This window comes from Triticum urartu, chromosome 4 (genome assembly GCF_003073215.2).
Source record: "Triticum urartu cultivar G1812 chromosome 4, Tu2.1, whole genome shotgun sequence".
NCBI lineage: Eukaryota > Viridiplantae > Streptophyta > Magnoliopsida > Poales > Poaceae > Triticum > Triticum urartu.
This window is the reverse complement of record NC_053025.1, coordinates 421,809,374-421,827,551: the sequence shown is the minus strand read 5'-3', so window position 1 is coordinate 421,827,551 and position 18,178 is coordinate 421,809,374.

Here is an 18,178-nt window from a genome sequence, read left to right as displayed (position 1 = left end):
TATGAAAGGATCTCGTCCCGAGATCTAGGACTGAAAGAACGCCGGGTACTCAGAACGGAGGTGATGCTCGCGTTCCCAGGTAGCTTCACGGTCGGAATGGTGTGACCACTTGACTTTGAGAAATTTGATTGACTTGTTGCGAGTCTTGCGTTCAGTCTCTTCAAGAATAGCAACTGGATGCTCACGATAGGAGAGATCTTCTTGGAGCTCAATGTCCTCGAAGTTGACGGTGCGGTCAGGAGTCTTGAAGCACTTTCGGAGCTGAGAAACATGGAACACGTCATGAACATTTGCAAAGCTTGCATGCCTGCAGGTCGACTCTAGAGGATCCCCGGGCGAGCTCGAATCTCTTGCTGACAATCTTGAAAGGTCCCACGTATCTAGGGGCAAGCTTCCCTTTGATACCGAAGCGACGAGTACCTTTCATAGGAGAGACGCGGAGGTAAACATGATCTCCGATCTCGAAAGCCAAATCACGGTGCTTACTATCATAGTAGCTCTTCTGGCGGGATTGGGCTGCTTTGAGGTTATCATGAATGACTTTGCACATTTCTTCTACCTCTGTGATTAAGTCATTACCCAAAAGCTAACGTTCACCGGTTTCAGACCAGTTGAGAGGGGTATGGAACTTCCTGCCATACAGAATTTCAAATGGGGCCTTGCCCGAACTTGCTTGAAAACTGTTGTTGTAGGAGAATTCAGCATAAGCAAGACAATCCTCCCACTTCATGCCGAAGGAGATCACACAAGCCCTGAGCATATCTTCAAGAATCTGGTTGACACGCTCGACTTGACCGCTAGTTTGAGGATGGAAAGCTGTGCTGAAACGGATGTTGGTGCCCATGGCCTTTTGAAAAGAATCCCAAAACTTGGATGTAAAGATGCTGCCACGGTCTGAAGAGATCACTTGTGGAATACCGTGCAGAGAGACAATACGAGAGGTATAGAGTTCCACCAATTGAGCTGCAGTGATTGACTCTTTAATAGGCAGAAAGTGAGTCACTTTGGTGAGTTTGTCGATGACAACGAATATAGCATCATTGCCACGCTTGGACTTTGGAAACCCAGTCACGAAGTCCATTTCAATGTGGTCAAACTTCCATTCTAGAATGGCAAGAGGTTGGAGGAGACCTGTTGGCCTTTGGTGTTCCGCCTTCACTCTTCTGCAGACATCACATTCATTCACGAACTGAGCAATCTCGCGCTTCATTCGAGTCCACCAATAAGCCTGCTTAAGGTCCTGATACATCTTCGTGCTCCCAGGGTGGATGGAGAGGAGAGAATTGTGAGCCTCGTTCATGATCACTTCACGGAGGTCACCTTTGGGTACCACAATACGATCCTCGAAGAAAAGAGTGTCCTTGTCATCAAGGCAGTAGCACTTGTACTTGGGTTGACTCTTGGCAATCCCAATCTTCACCTTTTTCACCATAGCATCAAGAAGCTGAGCTTGGCGAATCTGGTCTTCCAAGGTAGGAGAGACTTGAAGGTTGGCGAGGAAACCTAGAGGAACAACTTGCAGATTAAGTTTGCGGAAAGCTTCACAAAGCTCGGGTTGATAAGGCTTGAGAATCAGACTGTTACAATAAGCTTTCCTGCTCAATGCGTCAGCAATCACATTAGCCTTGCCTGGAGTGTACTCAATACTCGGATTATACTCTTGAATCATTTCGACCCATCGAGTTTGCCTGAGGTTGAGATTAGGCTGAGTGAAGATGTACTTGAGACTCTTGTGATCAGTGAAAATGTCCACTTTTCTTCCCAATAGAAGATGTCTCCAAGTCAAAAGAGCATGCACAACTGCCGCCAACTCGAGATCATGAGTGGGGTAGTTCTTCTCATTAGGCTTCAACTGGCGAGATGTATAAGCAACAACTTTCTTCTCTTGCATCAATACTGCGCCAAGACCTTGGAGAGAGGCATCACAAAAGACCTCGTACGGCTTGGATTCATCAGGCGGAGTCAGAACTGGAGCAGTGATCAATTTCTCTTTCAAAGTGTTGAAAGCAATGTCACACTCCGGAGACCAAACGTACTTGACGTGCTTCTGGAGAAGATTTGAGAGAGGCTTCGCGATCTTAGAAAAGTTTTCAACGAATCTTCGACAATAGCTTGCGAGACCGAGGAAGCTACGGAGTTGCTTCACGTTCTGAGGAGGTTCCCAATTCACAATTGCAGACACCTTCTCAGGATTCACGCAATGCCCTTGGCAGAGATGATATGACCAAGATAAAGAACCTCATCGAGCCAAAATTCACACTTGGAGAAACTTGGCGTAGAACTGATGTTCTCTGAGCTTATCAAGAACCAAACGCAAATGCTTGGCATGATCTTCCTTATTCTTCGAGAAAACCAGAATGTCGTCGAGATAGACCAAAACGAAGTCATTGGTGTAGGCGTTAAAGATGAAGTTCATCATGCGAGAGAACGTCGGAGGAGCGTTGACGAGGCCAAAAGACATGACAGTGTATTCATATGAACCAAAGCTTGTCCTGAAAGCCGTCTTGGGAATATCTTGCTCACGAATTCGAATCTGATGATAACCCATACGGAGATCAAGCTTGGAGAATACTTGGGCACCTTTGAGTTGTTCGAACAGCTCATTGATGTTGGGAAGTGGGTATTTGTTCTTGATGGTCTTCTTGTTCACTGGATGGTAATCAACACAAAGTCGGTCCGTTCCATCCTTCTTCTTCACAAAAAGAACACCACAACCCCATGGAGAAGAACTAGGCCGGATAAGACCCATTTTTTCTTGAATATCGAGTTGCTTCTTCAGCTCCTTCAACTCTTCAGGTCCGAGCTTGTAAGGACGTTTGCACACAAGTTCCGTGCCAGGCTCAAGATCAATAACGAATTCAACTGGCCGGTGCAGAGGCATTCCTAGAAGCTCTTCTGGAAAGACGTCTTGATATTCGCAAACGACTGGAATTTGAGAGATGGCATCCAATTCACCCCTCTCATTGAGAGAAAACAGACGGATAGTATTATCCCGAGCGGCAAAGACAATTACATCCTCAGATGAATGAGTCAATTGAATCTGCCTGGCTGCACAATCAAGTTGAGCCTTGTGCTTAGAAAGCCAATCCATCTCGAGAATAAGATCAATATCCGAGTTACCAAGAATCATTGGAGAAGCCAGAAACTTGAAATCACCCATCAAGATAGAAATATCCGGAACCATCATACTAGAACTCAGACGCTTAGCCAGAGAGACGACTTGCATAGCTCTAGGTAAAGCCTTAGTACTAAAATTGTTCTCTGATGAAAATGGGAATGACATGAAGGAATGCGATGCACCAGAGTCAAAAAGTACTTTTGCGGGAATATCATTAACAGTAAGGTTACCCATGATCACATCTGACAAATCCTCTGCCTGAGCTGCATTCATCAAGTTGACCTTGGCGTGCTTGGGGTTATGCTTGACCACAGTTGTACTTGCCGATCTGACAGGAGGAGGAGGAAGACGCCTCTGGTTGAGACACTTGTTGGCATAGTGACCCTTCTGTTGGCACTTGTTGCACGTGACCTCTGAAAGCGGACGGTGATACGGAGCACTCAATCTTGGAGCTTGAGACGAAGTCTTGTTCTGAAAGCCAGGGTTGGGTGGGTGGGAAGATCCACTGCCACCTTTGCTCTTCTACTGATACGACTGACGGAACGGAGGAGGAGGAAGCCAATACTTCTGCTGCTTGGCCACTTGAGTAGAGGAAGAAGGAGTAACATCTCTGACTCGCTTCTTGGAAGCATCACACCTCAACTGAGCAGCCTCTTGCTTCAGTGCCATGTTGTAGAACTCATCGTATCTCAAGGGCTCAAAGAGGACAAGAGCTAGCTGAATTTCTTCTTTGAGACCACCCCTGAACTGGTATATCATGCTCTTCTCATCAGGGACGTCCTGCTTGGCAAAGCGGGTGAGCTTCTGGAACAACTTGTTGTAGTCATAGACAGACAAAGAGCCTTGCTTCAGGTTGCGGAATTCCTCATGCTTGCTTTCAACCACGCTCTGGGGAATATGATGAGCTCAGAAATCTCGACGGAAATCATCCCAAGTGATAACACGTCCACCTTTGGAGTCCTTGTACTGCTGGAACCATTCTGCAGCTTGATCTTTGAGTTGGAAGGAAGCGAACTTGACAAAGTCCTCAGGCCTGACGTTACTGCACTCGAAATGCTTGCACAGATCCACAAGCCAATCGTCAGCATCGGTTGCCTCAACACAATTGCTGAAAGCCTTTGGCCCATTAGCAAGGAACTGGTTGAGTGTAGCAAAGTGATTCTGATTGTTGCCTTGATTCCCTTGGTTGCCTTGATTGCGCTCTTGAAGAATTTGCATGATCAACTGTGTGTTTGCATTGGTTGCGGCCATCACAGCTTGCCATGCCTCTGGAGGAGGTGGAGGTGGTGGCAGATCAGGATTCAGAGTCGTGCGCGTTGGAGGAGCCATCCTGAAGAGGTTGACCACCATTAGCACATTGACAGACAAATATTGAAGCTGAATCCAACAGAATGAAAATTGCAACATATAGTCTTCACATCCGAACAAAATGAACGAATGCATTCCTCTTGAAATGGTCACATATCCATAAATTGAGAAGCCACGTAGAATTAAGGTAGAGAAATAAATCAACAAGGTACGGATCAAGAACGAATAATCGGTAAGAAATCCCAATCTCAAACCAATATCCGTGGAAGAAGAACTAGAGCTACTAGAATTCCCACCTATGAAACTCCCGAAATTTTCCAGTTATGCAATCAGGTGTTGGGGATACAGGGGAAGCATAATATCTCACCCAAACTAGCAAATCCTACATCCAGCTGTATCCATCCTTCAACACATAACCAAGAAACCTTCGGAAACCATCTACCTCAACCTTTGAAAAGCTTCCGTTATACAAGTTATGGCGATACTCCCGAACTCCCGCCCCAGTACTGGGTGGCGTCGAGGTTATCTCACCAACGAACTACATAAAAGAGATTTTCGATGTCGGCGTACTAGACTCAGGTATTCCAGAACTGCAACGATAAAATTATGATGACAACACCTCAGAGCTCAACTCCCCGGGACACTTCCACTAAACCCCTGACAGGAGGCACCAAGACAATGTTCTCATCATAAAACCATCGGAACGATTCCAAGATACCCGCGTGATCCTAAATTTTTTTAGTGAAATTTGAGAAGAGAAGAGTCAAAACTCTACGTCGGGATGCCTTACCAGAGCGATGAGGAGACTGGGAAGTAAAAAGAATTCCTAAACTCTCCGATATATAATTCCTAAATGACTCGAAACATTTTTTCTAGACACGACTCGGCCGCTAATAACGATCAAGAAATGGGGCTCCTAAGGTCGGGGAAGGCTCTGATACCAACTTGTAACACCCTCGATGCGACTATATCTCCCACGTGTCGAGGCACGACTTAGAGGCATAATCGCATTAAAGGCATATGTCGCAAGTTAGGCAATCTTCACAACATCCCATGTAATATAATAATGAAAGGGGAGATAACATAGTTGGCTTACACTCGCCACGTCAATCAAGTACATAAATAACATTACATTATCCAAACACTCATGGCCCGACTACGGCGCCAAAATAAAAGATAACCCAACAAGCGACACGGTCCCAATCACCCCAACTGGGCACCACTACTGATCATCGGGAAAGGAAACATAGTAACGTTGAGAGTCCTCGTCGAACTCCCACTTGAGCTCAAGCGCGTCTCCTGGAGCGGAATCATCAGGCCCTGCATCTGGTGTAATAGTAATCTGTGAGCCACAGAGACTCAGCAATCTCGCACCCTCGCGATCAAGACTATTTAAGCTTATAGGTATGGCAAGGTAAATATAAGTGGAGCTGCAGCAAGCGACTAGCAAGTATGGTGGCTAACTTATTCGCAAAAGAGAGCGAGAAGAGGAGGCAAAGCGTGAGCGAGAAACTAGAGAGCAACCTGCGCAAACATTACTCCAACACCGTGTCCGCTTCCCGGACTCCGCCGAGAAGAGGCCATCACGGTAACACACTCAGTTGATTCATTTTAATTAAGTTAAGGTTCAAGTTATCTAGAACCGGACATTACCAAATTCCCATCTGCCCATAACCGTGGGCATGGCTTTCAAAAGTTTAATCCCTGCAGGGGAGTCCCAACTTAGACCATGACAAGCTCTCACGGTCAACGAAGGAATAGACCTCCTCCCAAGACGTTCCGATCAGACTCGGTATCTCGGTTCTTTAAGACACTTCGACAGGTTAAAACAAGACCAGCAACACCGCCCGAATGTGCCGATAAATCCCGATAGGAGCTGCACATATCTCGTTCTCAGGGCACACTCAGATGAGACTAGCTACGAGTAAAACCAACCCTCAAGTTTCCCCGAGGTGGCCCCGCAGGCAGCTCAGTTCGGACCAACACTCAGAGGAGCACTGGCCCGGGGGGGTTAAAATAAGATGACCCTTGGGCTCCGGTAACCCAAGGGAAAAAGAGGCTAGGTGGCGAATGGTAAAACCAAGGTTGGGCATTTCTAGAAAAGCTTTAATCAAGGCGAACTATCAAGGGGTTCCCATTATAACCCAACCGCGTAAGGAACGCAAAATCCAGGAACATAACACCGATATGACGGAAACTATGGCGGCAAGAGTGGAACAAAACACTAGGCGAGAAGCCGAGCCTTCCACCCTTTACCAAGTATATAGATGCATTAAGATAACAAGATAATATAATGATATCCCAACAAGTAAATAAATGTTCCAACAAGGAACGGCCTTCCAATCTTCACCTGCAACTAGCAACGCTATAAGAGGGGTTGAGCAAAGTGGTAACATAGCCAATCAACGGTTTGCTAGGACAATGGTGGGTTAGAGGTTTGACATGGCAATTTGGGAGGCTTGAAAGCAAGTGGTAGGCATCGTAGCAATGGCATAGCAAAAGAGCGAGCAGACTAGCATAGCAAAGAAAGTAGTGATTTCGAGGGTATGATCATCTTGCCTGCACAGTTGTCAGAGTTGACTGGATCCTCGAAAGCAAACTCAACGGGCTCCTCATTAGCGAAATCGTCTCCCGGCTCTACCCAAACAAGACAAACAAGCAACAAGGGCACAATCACCTACGTGCAAACTCAAACAACACAATGCAAATATGATATGCTGTGCGGGGTGCGATGCGGGATGCAAAATGCAAGATATGACAGGAAATGCATGAACCTGGCCTCAACATGGAAATCCAAGTTTGCCACTGGAAATATGAGACGAAATCGCTTGAAAACGATATAAAGAACGCCGGAATCGGAGTTACGGTTTGGAAATGGCAAGCGATTCAAATATGACACCGGTCTGCGATTTACAGCAAGTAGCCAACTAAATGCAATGAGATGAACATGCTACAGCAACCAAACATGACAGCAAAATACATGGCAGGGATGCATTCAAGATTCTTAACAAAAGTATAGCACTGAGCTACGGCCAATTCATCCATTAACAGGTTCAAACAAGCATGGCAAAAATGCATATGGCAAGCATATCTCAGACTTAGTGAAATTAACACTTGTCTGGAATTTCAGATCAGGTAGCCCTCTTTGGAGCAACAAAACTACATGCTACAGGATCTGAACATGGCAAAGTAAAGCATGGTATGGAGCTACTCAAAGAGCTTAACAAAAGTCCCTTAGTGACCTTGAGCCAAAAGGGATCAGAAAATACAATTGCAAGCATGTGAACATAGCAAAAACATAATCAGTTTTTAGACTTAGTGAAAACTGGCACATGCTGAAATATAACTCAAGTAGGCATGTTTACGAGCTCGATGCACTCACTACGGTGCAAGTCATGGCAAGACAAGCATGCATCCATCAAGAAGGCACACAATGCAAGCTAGACATGGAAAGAAAAATAGCATAGCATGCACGGATCAACTACAACATCACCGGCAAAATTGCAAACAAGTTGACAATCTGCCCAGATTCACAAAGTAGCAAAAGTAGAGCTCTTCTGAGTCAAGCTAGGGTGCTCCATAATTGCAAACAAATACATGGATGGATAGAACACTACAAGATTAACAAAACATCCTTACTGATCATCCTCAAAAGAGGCACGGATCACTAGGAAACAACATGAACATATGGCATCATGAGATAAAGAGATCAAGGACTTAGTGGAATTGCTAAGTCCCTGAAAACAGAATTAACAAGTGCACCACTTTGCAAGTTTGCACAAGACACCACACACATCAAAAAAATACATGGGTTCCACCTCTGGAAAGATGACAAAACCCTTAACAAAACATATGTAGAACTCATGGGCATAACATGCACACATTAATCATGGCAAAAATGACAAAAACCTAAATGGAGTAGCAGATCTGGCAATTAACTCAAGTAGCCCTCTTCTAACAGCATTTCGGGCATCAAGATGAACTCAAATTAAGATGATACAATAGAACGAAATGATGTACTCTCTGAGGTGAACATTTTGATATGCTATATGCATGAATCGGAGTTACGGATGCAAAGTTACGGAGCCACGAACAGGAGCACTTGAACTGAAAATATCAGGGACTTACACGAATTTGACCTAGGGTTCATCCCAGATCTGGATCAGCACGCGAACCGAGGAGCTCCGGCGAGGCGGCTGCTGCTCCGGCGAGCACTGTTCGTCGGCGGGGAGGAAGAGGCCGGAGGAGGGAGAGGCGAGGTCGGCCGGGACGGACGGAGGCGGTTGGCGCGGCGGCGGCGCGTGGATGCGGCGGCGCCGGCGAGCTCGGCGGCCGGAGCGGAGCAGGGCGGCGGTGGCCGGCTCCGGCGAGGAGGAGGCGGGCGGCGGCGGCGGCGTCGGGGGCGACCGGGCGGCGCGGGCAGCCAGGCGGCGGGGCGAGGGAGCGGGCCGCGGGGGCCGGCCGTGGGCTCCCGGGCCGCGCGATGGGAGGCGGCGGCGGAGGACACGTGGCGGGCGGCGGTTGGCTGGGGCGTGGCGGCGGACGCGTCCGGCCTGAATCGGACACGTCCGGCGGCGAGGAGAGCGGTTTTTAGGGTTTGAGGACGAGGGGGGTCCGGAATTTCGGAGGAGGGGTAGTTTTATAGGTAGAGGGAGCTAGGAGAGTCCAAATGAGGTGCGGTTTTCGGCCACGCGATCGTGATCGAACACTCTAGGTGAAGGAGCAGAGTTAGGTGGGTTTTGGGCCAAATTGGAGGGGGGTTGGGCTGCAACACACACGAGGCCTTTTCGGTCCCTCGGTTAACCGTTGGAGTATCAAACGAAGTCCAAATGATACGAAACTTGACGGGCGGTCTACCGGTAGTAAACCAAGACCGCTTGCCAAGTCTTGGTCCAATCCGGAAATGTTTAATCCCCACACACGAAAGAAAGCTAGAAATGACCACCGGAGGAGAACGAAGCGCCAGAATGCAAAACGGACAACGGGGAAAATGCTCGAATGCATGAGACGAACACGTATGCAGATGCAATGCACATGATGACATGATATGAGATGCATGACAATGACAACAACACATGGAGAAAAAGAACCCGAACCCGAGGAAATAAATTAACTTAACGCCGAAAACGGCAAGAGTTGGAGTACAAATTGGGAAAATTACATCCGGGGTGTTACATTTTACCTCTCTTCTCTTCTGAGCTTATTCAAATATTCCCTTTTAGTGAGACTATACCCCTTTCCCTTTTTGACCACACGAAGATTCGGCTGATGAGACCACTTCAAGAAGTACAAGATATCGGACAACTAAGACCACTTCGAAATGAAGAGGATTTTACTGTGTATTATAATAATGGAAACTACAACAGTTGAAGACTCCGAAGACTAGGAGAATTTGAAGGCCCTGTAGAATTTTCTAGATTTGTATGACCTAGGAAGGCACCCCTTATGGAACTTGGCAGACTAAGGAAGCTGTCAATACCCGAGATCAAGGTGTATCAGAGAAAGACCGGAACATGGAGCATGAGAACTCAAAGTTTTGTCAAGAAAAACCCTAAGGCGGGAGATATCAACTATGGAAGATAGCTCATGGGAATGACAAGGGTAGAAACACGGTTATCCATGATGTCATCGCCACTGATACTATGGTCACCGAGCTAAGCTAAGCATTCATTTCTTCGGAAGGATTGGATGGTAGAAGGCTGATGGAGCACCTATCAGTAAGATGAAGTTTTAACCTTAGCTGGTGTGTTGCCAGAATCTGGTGTAATACATCAAGAATTTTAAGATGGGGCTCCAGGAAGCCGTATTAGACAAGGAAGCATTTTGTGAAGAACTTAGGAACCAGAAGCTGAAAGTAGCCAAGCTGGAGGAGCTACAACCTCGAGATACCAGAGATTTGTCAGGAACTGAAGGACAGTAGTACCATGGTTCATGCCAAGGATGTTGAAACCCAGAAGTTTGGAACGCAACCCCAGAATATTGAAGGACGTCATGAGAGCCTTCGCGTCGACAGAGATGATCTGGCAAAAGAACTTGAGAAGGACAAGCACGATCAAAAGATTCCATCGGAGACATGAACGAGACTCGAAGAGTTTGACGACTTTGAAGATTCATTGACCTTTAGAAGACCAAGCCCCTATTATATACCTACGTTAGATGCGATGATTGTGAGCTGTCATTTGTTTGATGTTTTTCCGACAGTCACAAATAAAATGTGTCTCTTCAAAACAATTGTTTGTATTGTGTGTATCCCTCTCTATCTCTCTAATCTCACCCCAAACCCACATGGACCCAATAGAGAATGAATGGAGATGAGCTTGTATTTTCTGTACTGATGAGTCAGTTGGAGACGGACCGATGGATTCAGAACATGGAGGATCACATGAAGAATAACCCTATAGTCGGAAAGGATATGACCCAACATGCTCTTCAGTGCTTTGAAAGAGGTGCTGCTACTTGGTGGAGGATGTACCAAACCATCAATGGATGGCAAGGAGTAACCACTTGGAAAGAATTTAAGTTGACTTTGCCAAAGTCTCTGTTTGTGTCCCAGAAGTTGAAGCCTTATGGAAAGGATATGAAGAAACCTTGTGCATGCAAGATTTGTGAAGAAATAGGACACACCCATAAACAACACAAGGATGAATGCCCTAATTGTGAAGGAAGTCACCCAGTTGAAGAATGCCCAACTAGGCAGATTACTTGTTTCTTGTGTGAAGGGACTACCCACTATCCTGCTCAGTGTCACATTTACCCCATGGTACAACGAACCATCCAGCAGAAGAAAGAAGTAATGAAAGGAGCCCTCATGGAAATTTTAGAAGAAACTGTGATGAAGGAAGAGGTGGAGGACACACCTAAAGAAGACCCAAGTAAACCCTGCACTAAGTCTTGCTATTCATGTGGAGAAGAAGGACACATCTCCCAAAATTGTTTGAATGGGGATCTAGTAGAATTCCCTATAGAGGAAGTAGAATATGACCCACAGGAAATAGAAGCCCTGATTGGAATGGAAAAGTCCAGGAAGAGAAACCAATTGGAGTCCAGGAGGGACCTGAGTCATATCACCTGTTACAGGTGCAAGGAGTCAGGGCACTACCTCAGCAGTTGCCCAAAAAGGAAGCCAAGGACCCAAGGAGGCTATATAATCACAAGGAAACCTCGGGAGTTGTCAGAAGTAATATGTTTTTGTTGTAATGAAGCAGGGCACTTTGCCAGGGATTGTCCCAAGGAGAAGGAGACTTGTGATAATTAGTTGGGTCTGTGAGAAGTAATATTGTAGTAGTAGAAGTAGTGGGAACAACTCTTTTGTATCAAGGTGTTGAGTTGAGACATGTAATGGAAAAGCAAGAGATTGTAATACTTTGAGAATCAATAAAGTTAGCATCGTGGGTACTATTTGGATTTTATGAGTTGTTACTCTATGAAGAAGGATTTTGACCGTTTTCGAGGGTATGAGAAATATGGTATATGGATGAGTTTGTGCATTTCAAGGGCGGTAGTAACTGTGAGGACCCTTGACCCCTGGAAAGGATAATGATATTCCACGAAGTGGACTTTGGACAAAATAAGTAAGAGTTTTAACTCGATATGTGGGATACCCCAAGAATATGAGGGGATGAAGTATTATTGGATATAGAGGAGGTATAATGTAGTTAATATGGAGCAATTGTAACTCCATGATGAGTTGAGTAATCACATCTGAGTTTGGTACAAATAGAAGGAAGAGAGAAAGTGCAATTGGATGGATTTAAGAATGCTAGGAAGCTGGATGTTGGATTAATGATCAGTAGCCCCGATGATGAGTTCAATGGTTTACAAGTGATGAGATGGGCCATAACCCACAGGGCCCAGGACCTGCTGATGTGTCTCCAACGTATCTATAATTTTTGATTGCTCCATGCTATATTATCTACTGTTTTGGACTATATTGGGCTTTATTTTCCACTTTTATATTATTTTTGGGACTAACCTATTAACCGGAGGCCCAGCCCAGAATTGCTGTTTTTTGCCTATTTCAGTGTTTCGGAGAAACAGAATATCAAACGGAGTCCAAACGGAATAAAATCTTCGGAAACGTGATTTTCTCACCGAACGTGATCCAGGAGACTTGGACCCTACTCCAGGGAGTCAAAGAGGAGGTCACGAGGGTGGGGGGCGCCCCCCCTAGGGCCCGCCCCCTGCCTTGTGGGCCCCTCGGTGCTCCAGCGATGTACTTCTTCCTCCTATATATACACACACGTACCCCCAAACGATCAGAACAGGAGCCAAAAACCTAATTCCACCGCCGCAACTTTCTGTATCCACGAGATCCCATCTTGGGGCCTATTTCGGAGCTCCGCCGGAAGAGGGCCGTCATCACGGAGGGCTTCTACATCATCCTAGCCCCTCCGATGAAGTGTGAGTAGTTTACCTCAGACCTTCGGGTCCATAGTTAGTAGCTAGATGGCTTCTTCTCTCTCTTTGAATCTCAATACAAAGTTCTCCCCCTCTCTTGTGAAGATCTATTCAATGTAATCTTTTTTTGCGGTGTGTTTGTTGAGACCGATGAATTGTGGGTTTATGATCAAGTCTATCTATGAATAATATTTGAATCTTCTCTGAATTCTTTTACGTATGATTGGTTATCTTTGCAAGTCTCTTCTAATTATCTGTTTGGTTTGGCCAACTAGATTGGTAGTTCTTACCATGGGAGAAGTGCTTAGCTTTGGGTTCGATCTTGCTGTGTCCTTACCTAGTGACAGAAGGGGCAGCAAGGCATGTATTGCATCGTTGCCATCGAGGATAACAAGATGGGGTTTATTTCATATTGCATGAATTTATCTCTCTACATCATGTCATCTTGCTTAAGGCGTTACTCTGTTTTTGACTTAATACTCTAGATGCATGCTGGATAGCGGTCGATGAGTGGAGTAATAGTAGTAGATGCAGAATCGTTTCGATCTACTTGTCACGGACGTGATGCCTATATACATGATCATGCCTAGATATTCTCATAACTATGTTCGATTTTGTCAATTGCTCAACAGTAATTTGTTCACCCATCGTAGAATACTTATGCTCTTGAGAGAAGCCACTAGTGAAACCTATGGCCCCCGGGTCTATTCTCATCATATCAATCTCCATCACTTTAATCTTGCTTTGCTTTTTTACTTTACTTTTACTTTTTACTTTGCATCTTTATACCAAAAATACCAAAAATATTATATCTATCAGATCTCACTCTCGTAAGTGACCGTGAAGGGATTGACAACCCCTAATCGCGTTGGTTGCGAGTAGCTATCGTTTTGTGCAGGTACGAGGGACTTGAGCGTGGCCTCCTACTGTATTGATACCTTGGTTCTCAAAAACTGAGGGAAATACTTATGCTACTCTGCTGCATCGTCCCTTCCTCTTCGGGGAAAACCAACGCAAGATCAAGACGTAGCAAGAAGGATTTCTGGCGCCGTTGCCGGGGAGTCTATGCAAAAAGTCAACATACCAAGTACCCATCGCAATACCTATCTCTCGCATTACATTATTTTCCATTTGCCTCTCGTTTTCCTCTCCCCCCAATTCACCCTTGCCGTTTTATTCGCCCTCTCTCTCTATCCTCCCTCTCTATTTGCCTCTTTTTGCCGCTTGCTTCTTGTTTGCTCATATGGTTAGAATAGTTGTTTATGTATTACTAAACAGAGAACCTAAGATCTCTGGATCCTCATCCACTTGCTAATCTTTTTAAGGGGTCCAATTATGATAAACCAATTGCTAGTGAGTTTTGTGCACTAGATTATCTTTATGAAGTTTTGCTTGAAATTCGTGAATCTGAAAAATGTGATGAATTACCTCATGAAGCAATTCACGATAGATCTTTGAATAGAAAGCATGATTGCAATGATTCTATTATAAATTCTATTAATGAAAAGTTAATAATATGCAAAACCCTAAGCTTGGGGATGCTAGTTTTGCTATGTCCTCTACTTGTTGCAATGATCATGATTGGGGTGATTCTTCTTTTGATCTTGAAAATTTATTTAAACCCCATGATGAATATGAGATTGATTATAATGTTTGCAATAATATTGAAAGTGGGTTTGGAAGAATGTCAACTTTAGATCCCACATATTTGGAGAATGTTCAATCTTATGAAGTTTTTGATAAAAGTGGGTTTGGAAAGGTCATGACTTCAGTTAATGTTAATCCCACTATTTTGGAAGAGTGTCAACTTTGCATACTTGTGGATCGTGTTGAAAATATTTTATGTGATAGCTATTTTTTTGAATTTGCTTATGATCCTACATATAATTATTATGAGAGAGGAAAATATGGTGGTAGAAATTTTCATGTTACTAAATTACCTCTCATTATGTTGAGATTGTTATTGTTTCTTTCCGCTTTCTTGCATATGCTAGTTTTTCCTTTCCTTGATAATTTGTTTGCCTATAAGATGCCTATGCATAGGAAGTATGTTAGACTTAAATGTGTTTGCGACGTGTTTTATGATGCTCCCTTTGTGCTTCAATTCTTCTGTTTCATGTGAGCATCATTGAAATATTATGCCTAGCTATAAGGCTTTAAAGAAAAGCGCTTGTTGGGAGACAACCCAATATTTATCCTTGATGTTATTTAATAAATAAATTATTTAGCCTCTGTTTTGGTTGTGTTTTTTGTGCTTAATTAGTGTTTGTGCCAAGTAGAACCGTTGGGAAGACTTGGGGAAAGTCTTGTTGAACTTGCTGTAAAAAACAGAAACTTTAGCGCTCACGAGAACTGCTGTTATTTTTATTTTAAGAGTTATATTTAGTTAATTATTTTTTCAGATGATTAATAGATAAATTCCTCACTTCAATCAATTTATTTTAGAATTTTTGGGGTTCCAGATCTTGCTCTAGCTACAGATTACTACAGACTGTTCTGTTTTTGACAGATTCTGTTTTTCGTGTGTTGTTTGCTTATTTTGATGAATCTATGGCTAGTAAAATAGTTTATAATCCATAGATAAGTTGGAATACAGTAGGTTTAGCACCAATATAAATAAAGAATGAGTTCATTACAGTACCTTGAAGTGGTCTTTTGTTTTCTTTCGCTAACGGAGCTCACGAGTTTTCTATTTTGAGTTTTGTGTTGTGAAGTTTTCAAGTTTTGGGTGAATTCTTTTGATGGATCGTGGAACAAGGAGTGGCAAGAGCCTAAGCTTGGGGATTCCCATGGCACCCCCAAGATAATCCAAGGACACCAAAAAGTCAAAGCTTGGGGATGCCCCAGAAGGCATCCCCTCTTTCGTCCACTTCCATCTGTAATTTACTTGGAGCTATATTTTTATTCACCAACATGATATATGTTTTGCTTGGAGCGTCTTGTATTATTTGTGTCTTTGTGTCTTATTATGCCACAATCATCGTTGTTGTACACACCTTTTGAGAGAGCCATACATGAATTAAAATTTGATAGAATACTCTATGTGCTTCACTTATATCTTTTGAGCTAAGTAGTTTTGCTCTATGTGCTTCACTTATATCTTTTGAGATAAGTAGTTTTGCTCTATGTGATTCACTTATATCTTTTGAGCTAGTTAGTTTTGCTCTATGTGCTTCACTTATATCTTTTGAGCGTTATAATTTTGCTCTATGTGCTTCACTTAGATCTTTTAGAGCACGGTGGTGGATTTGTTTTAAAGAAACTATTGATCTCTCATGCTTCACTTAAATTATTTTGAGAGTCTCTTAATAGCATGGTAATTTGCTTAATAATAATATGCTTGGTATTCAAGATTTGTGAAACTTTCTTTTGAGTGTGTTGAATACTAAGAGAAGATTGAAGCATGATAATTGTTTTGAGATATGGAGGTCATAATATTAAAGTTATGCTAGTTGAGTAGTTGTGAATTTAAAGAATACTTGTGTTAAAGTTTGTGATTCCGGTAGCATGCACGTATGGTGAGCCGTTATGTGACGAAGTCGGAGCATGATTTATTTATTGATTGTCTTCCTTATGAGTGGCGGTCGGGGACGAGCGATGGTCTTTTCCTACCAATCTATCCCCCTAGGAGCATGCGCGTAATACTTTGCTTTGATAACTTCTAGATTTTTGCAATAAGAATATGAGTTCTTTATGACTAATGTTGAGTCCATGGATTATACACACTCTCACCCTTCCACCTTTGCTAGCCTCTCTAATACCGCGCACCTTTCGCTGGTATCATACACCTACCATATACCTTCCTCAAAACAGCCACCATACCTACCTATTATGGCATTTCCATAGCCATTCTGAGATATATTGCCATGCAACTTTCCACCATCTAGTTCATCATGACACATTCATCATTGTCATATTCCTTAGCATGATCATGTAGTTGACATAGTATTTGTAGCAAAGCCACCGTTCATAATTTTTTCATACTTGCCACTATTGATTCATTGCATATCCCGGTACACCGTCGAAGGCATCCATGTAGAGTCATACTTTGTTTTAGAATCGAGTTGTAATCATTGAGTTGTAAATAAATAAAAGTGTGATGATCATCATTCAATAGAGCATTGTCCCAAATAAAAAAAGAGAAATGCCAAAGAAAAAAAGAAGGCCCAAAAAAAGAAAATAAATAAAAAGGGGCAATGCTACCATCTTTTTTTCCACACTCGTGCTTCAAAGTAGCACCATGATATAGCAAGTCTCATATATTGTGCTTCAAAGTAGCACCATGTTGTTCATATAGAGAGTCTCATATGTTGTCAGTTTCATATACTAGTGGGAATTTTACATTATAGAACTTGGCTTGTATATTCCAATGATGGGCTTCCTCAAATTGCCCTAGGTCTTCGTGAGCAAGCAAGTTGGATGCACACCCACTAGTTTCTTTTGTTGAGCTTTCATACATTTATAGCTCTAGTGCATCCGTTGCATGGCAATCCCTACTCACTCACATTGATATCTATTGATGGGCATCTCCATAGCCCGTTGATACGCCTAGTTGATGTGAGACTATCTTCCCCTCCTTTTTGTCTTCTCCACAACCAGCATTCTATTCCACCTATAGTGCTATATCCATGGCTCACGCTCATGTATTGCGTGAAGATTGAAAAAGTTTTGAAAAAGTTAGAGTACGAAACAATTGCTTGGCTTGTCATCGGGGTTGTGCATGATTTAAATACTTTGTGTGGTGAATATGGAGCATAGCCAGACTATATGATTTTGTAGGGATAAATTTCTTTGGCCATGTCATTTTGAGAAGACATAATTGCTTTGTTAGTATGCTTGAAGTATTATTATTTTTATGTCAATATAAACTTTTGTCTTGAATCTTTCTAATCTGAATATTCATACCACAATTAAGAAGATTTGCATTGAAATTATGCCAAGTAGCACTCCGCATCAAAAATTCTCTTTTTATCATTTACCTACTCGAGGACGAGCAGGAATTAAGCTTGGGGATGTCTGATACGTCTCCAACGTATCTATAATTTTTGATTGCTCCATGCTATATTATCTACTGTTTTGGACTATATTGGGCTTTATTTTCCACTTTTATATTATTTTTGGAACTAACCTATTAACCGGAGCCCTAGCCCAGAATTGCTGTTTTTTGCCTATTTCAGTGTTTCAGAGAAACAGAATATCAAACGGAGTCAAAACAGAATAAAATCTTCGGGAACGTGATTTTCTCACCGAACGTGATCCACGAGACTTGGACCCTACTCTAGGGAGTCAAAGAGGAGGTCACGAGGGTGGGCCCCCCTAGGGCGCGCCCCCTACCTCGTGGGCCCCTCGGTGCTC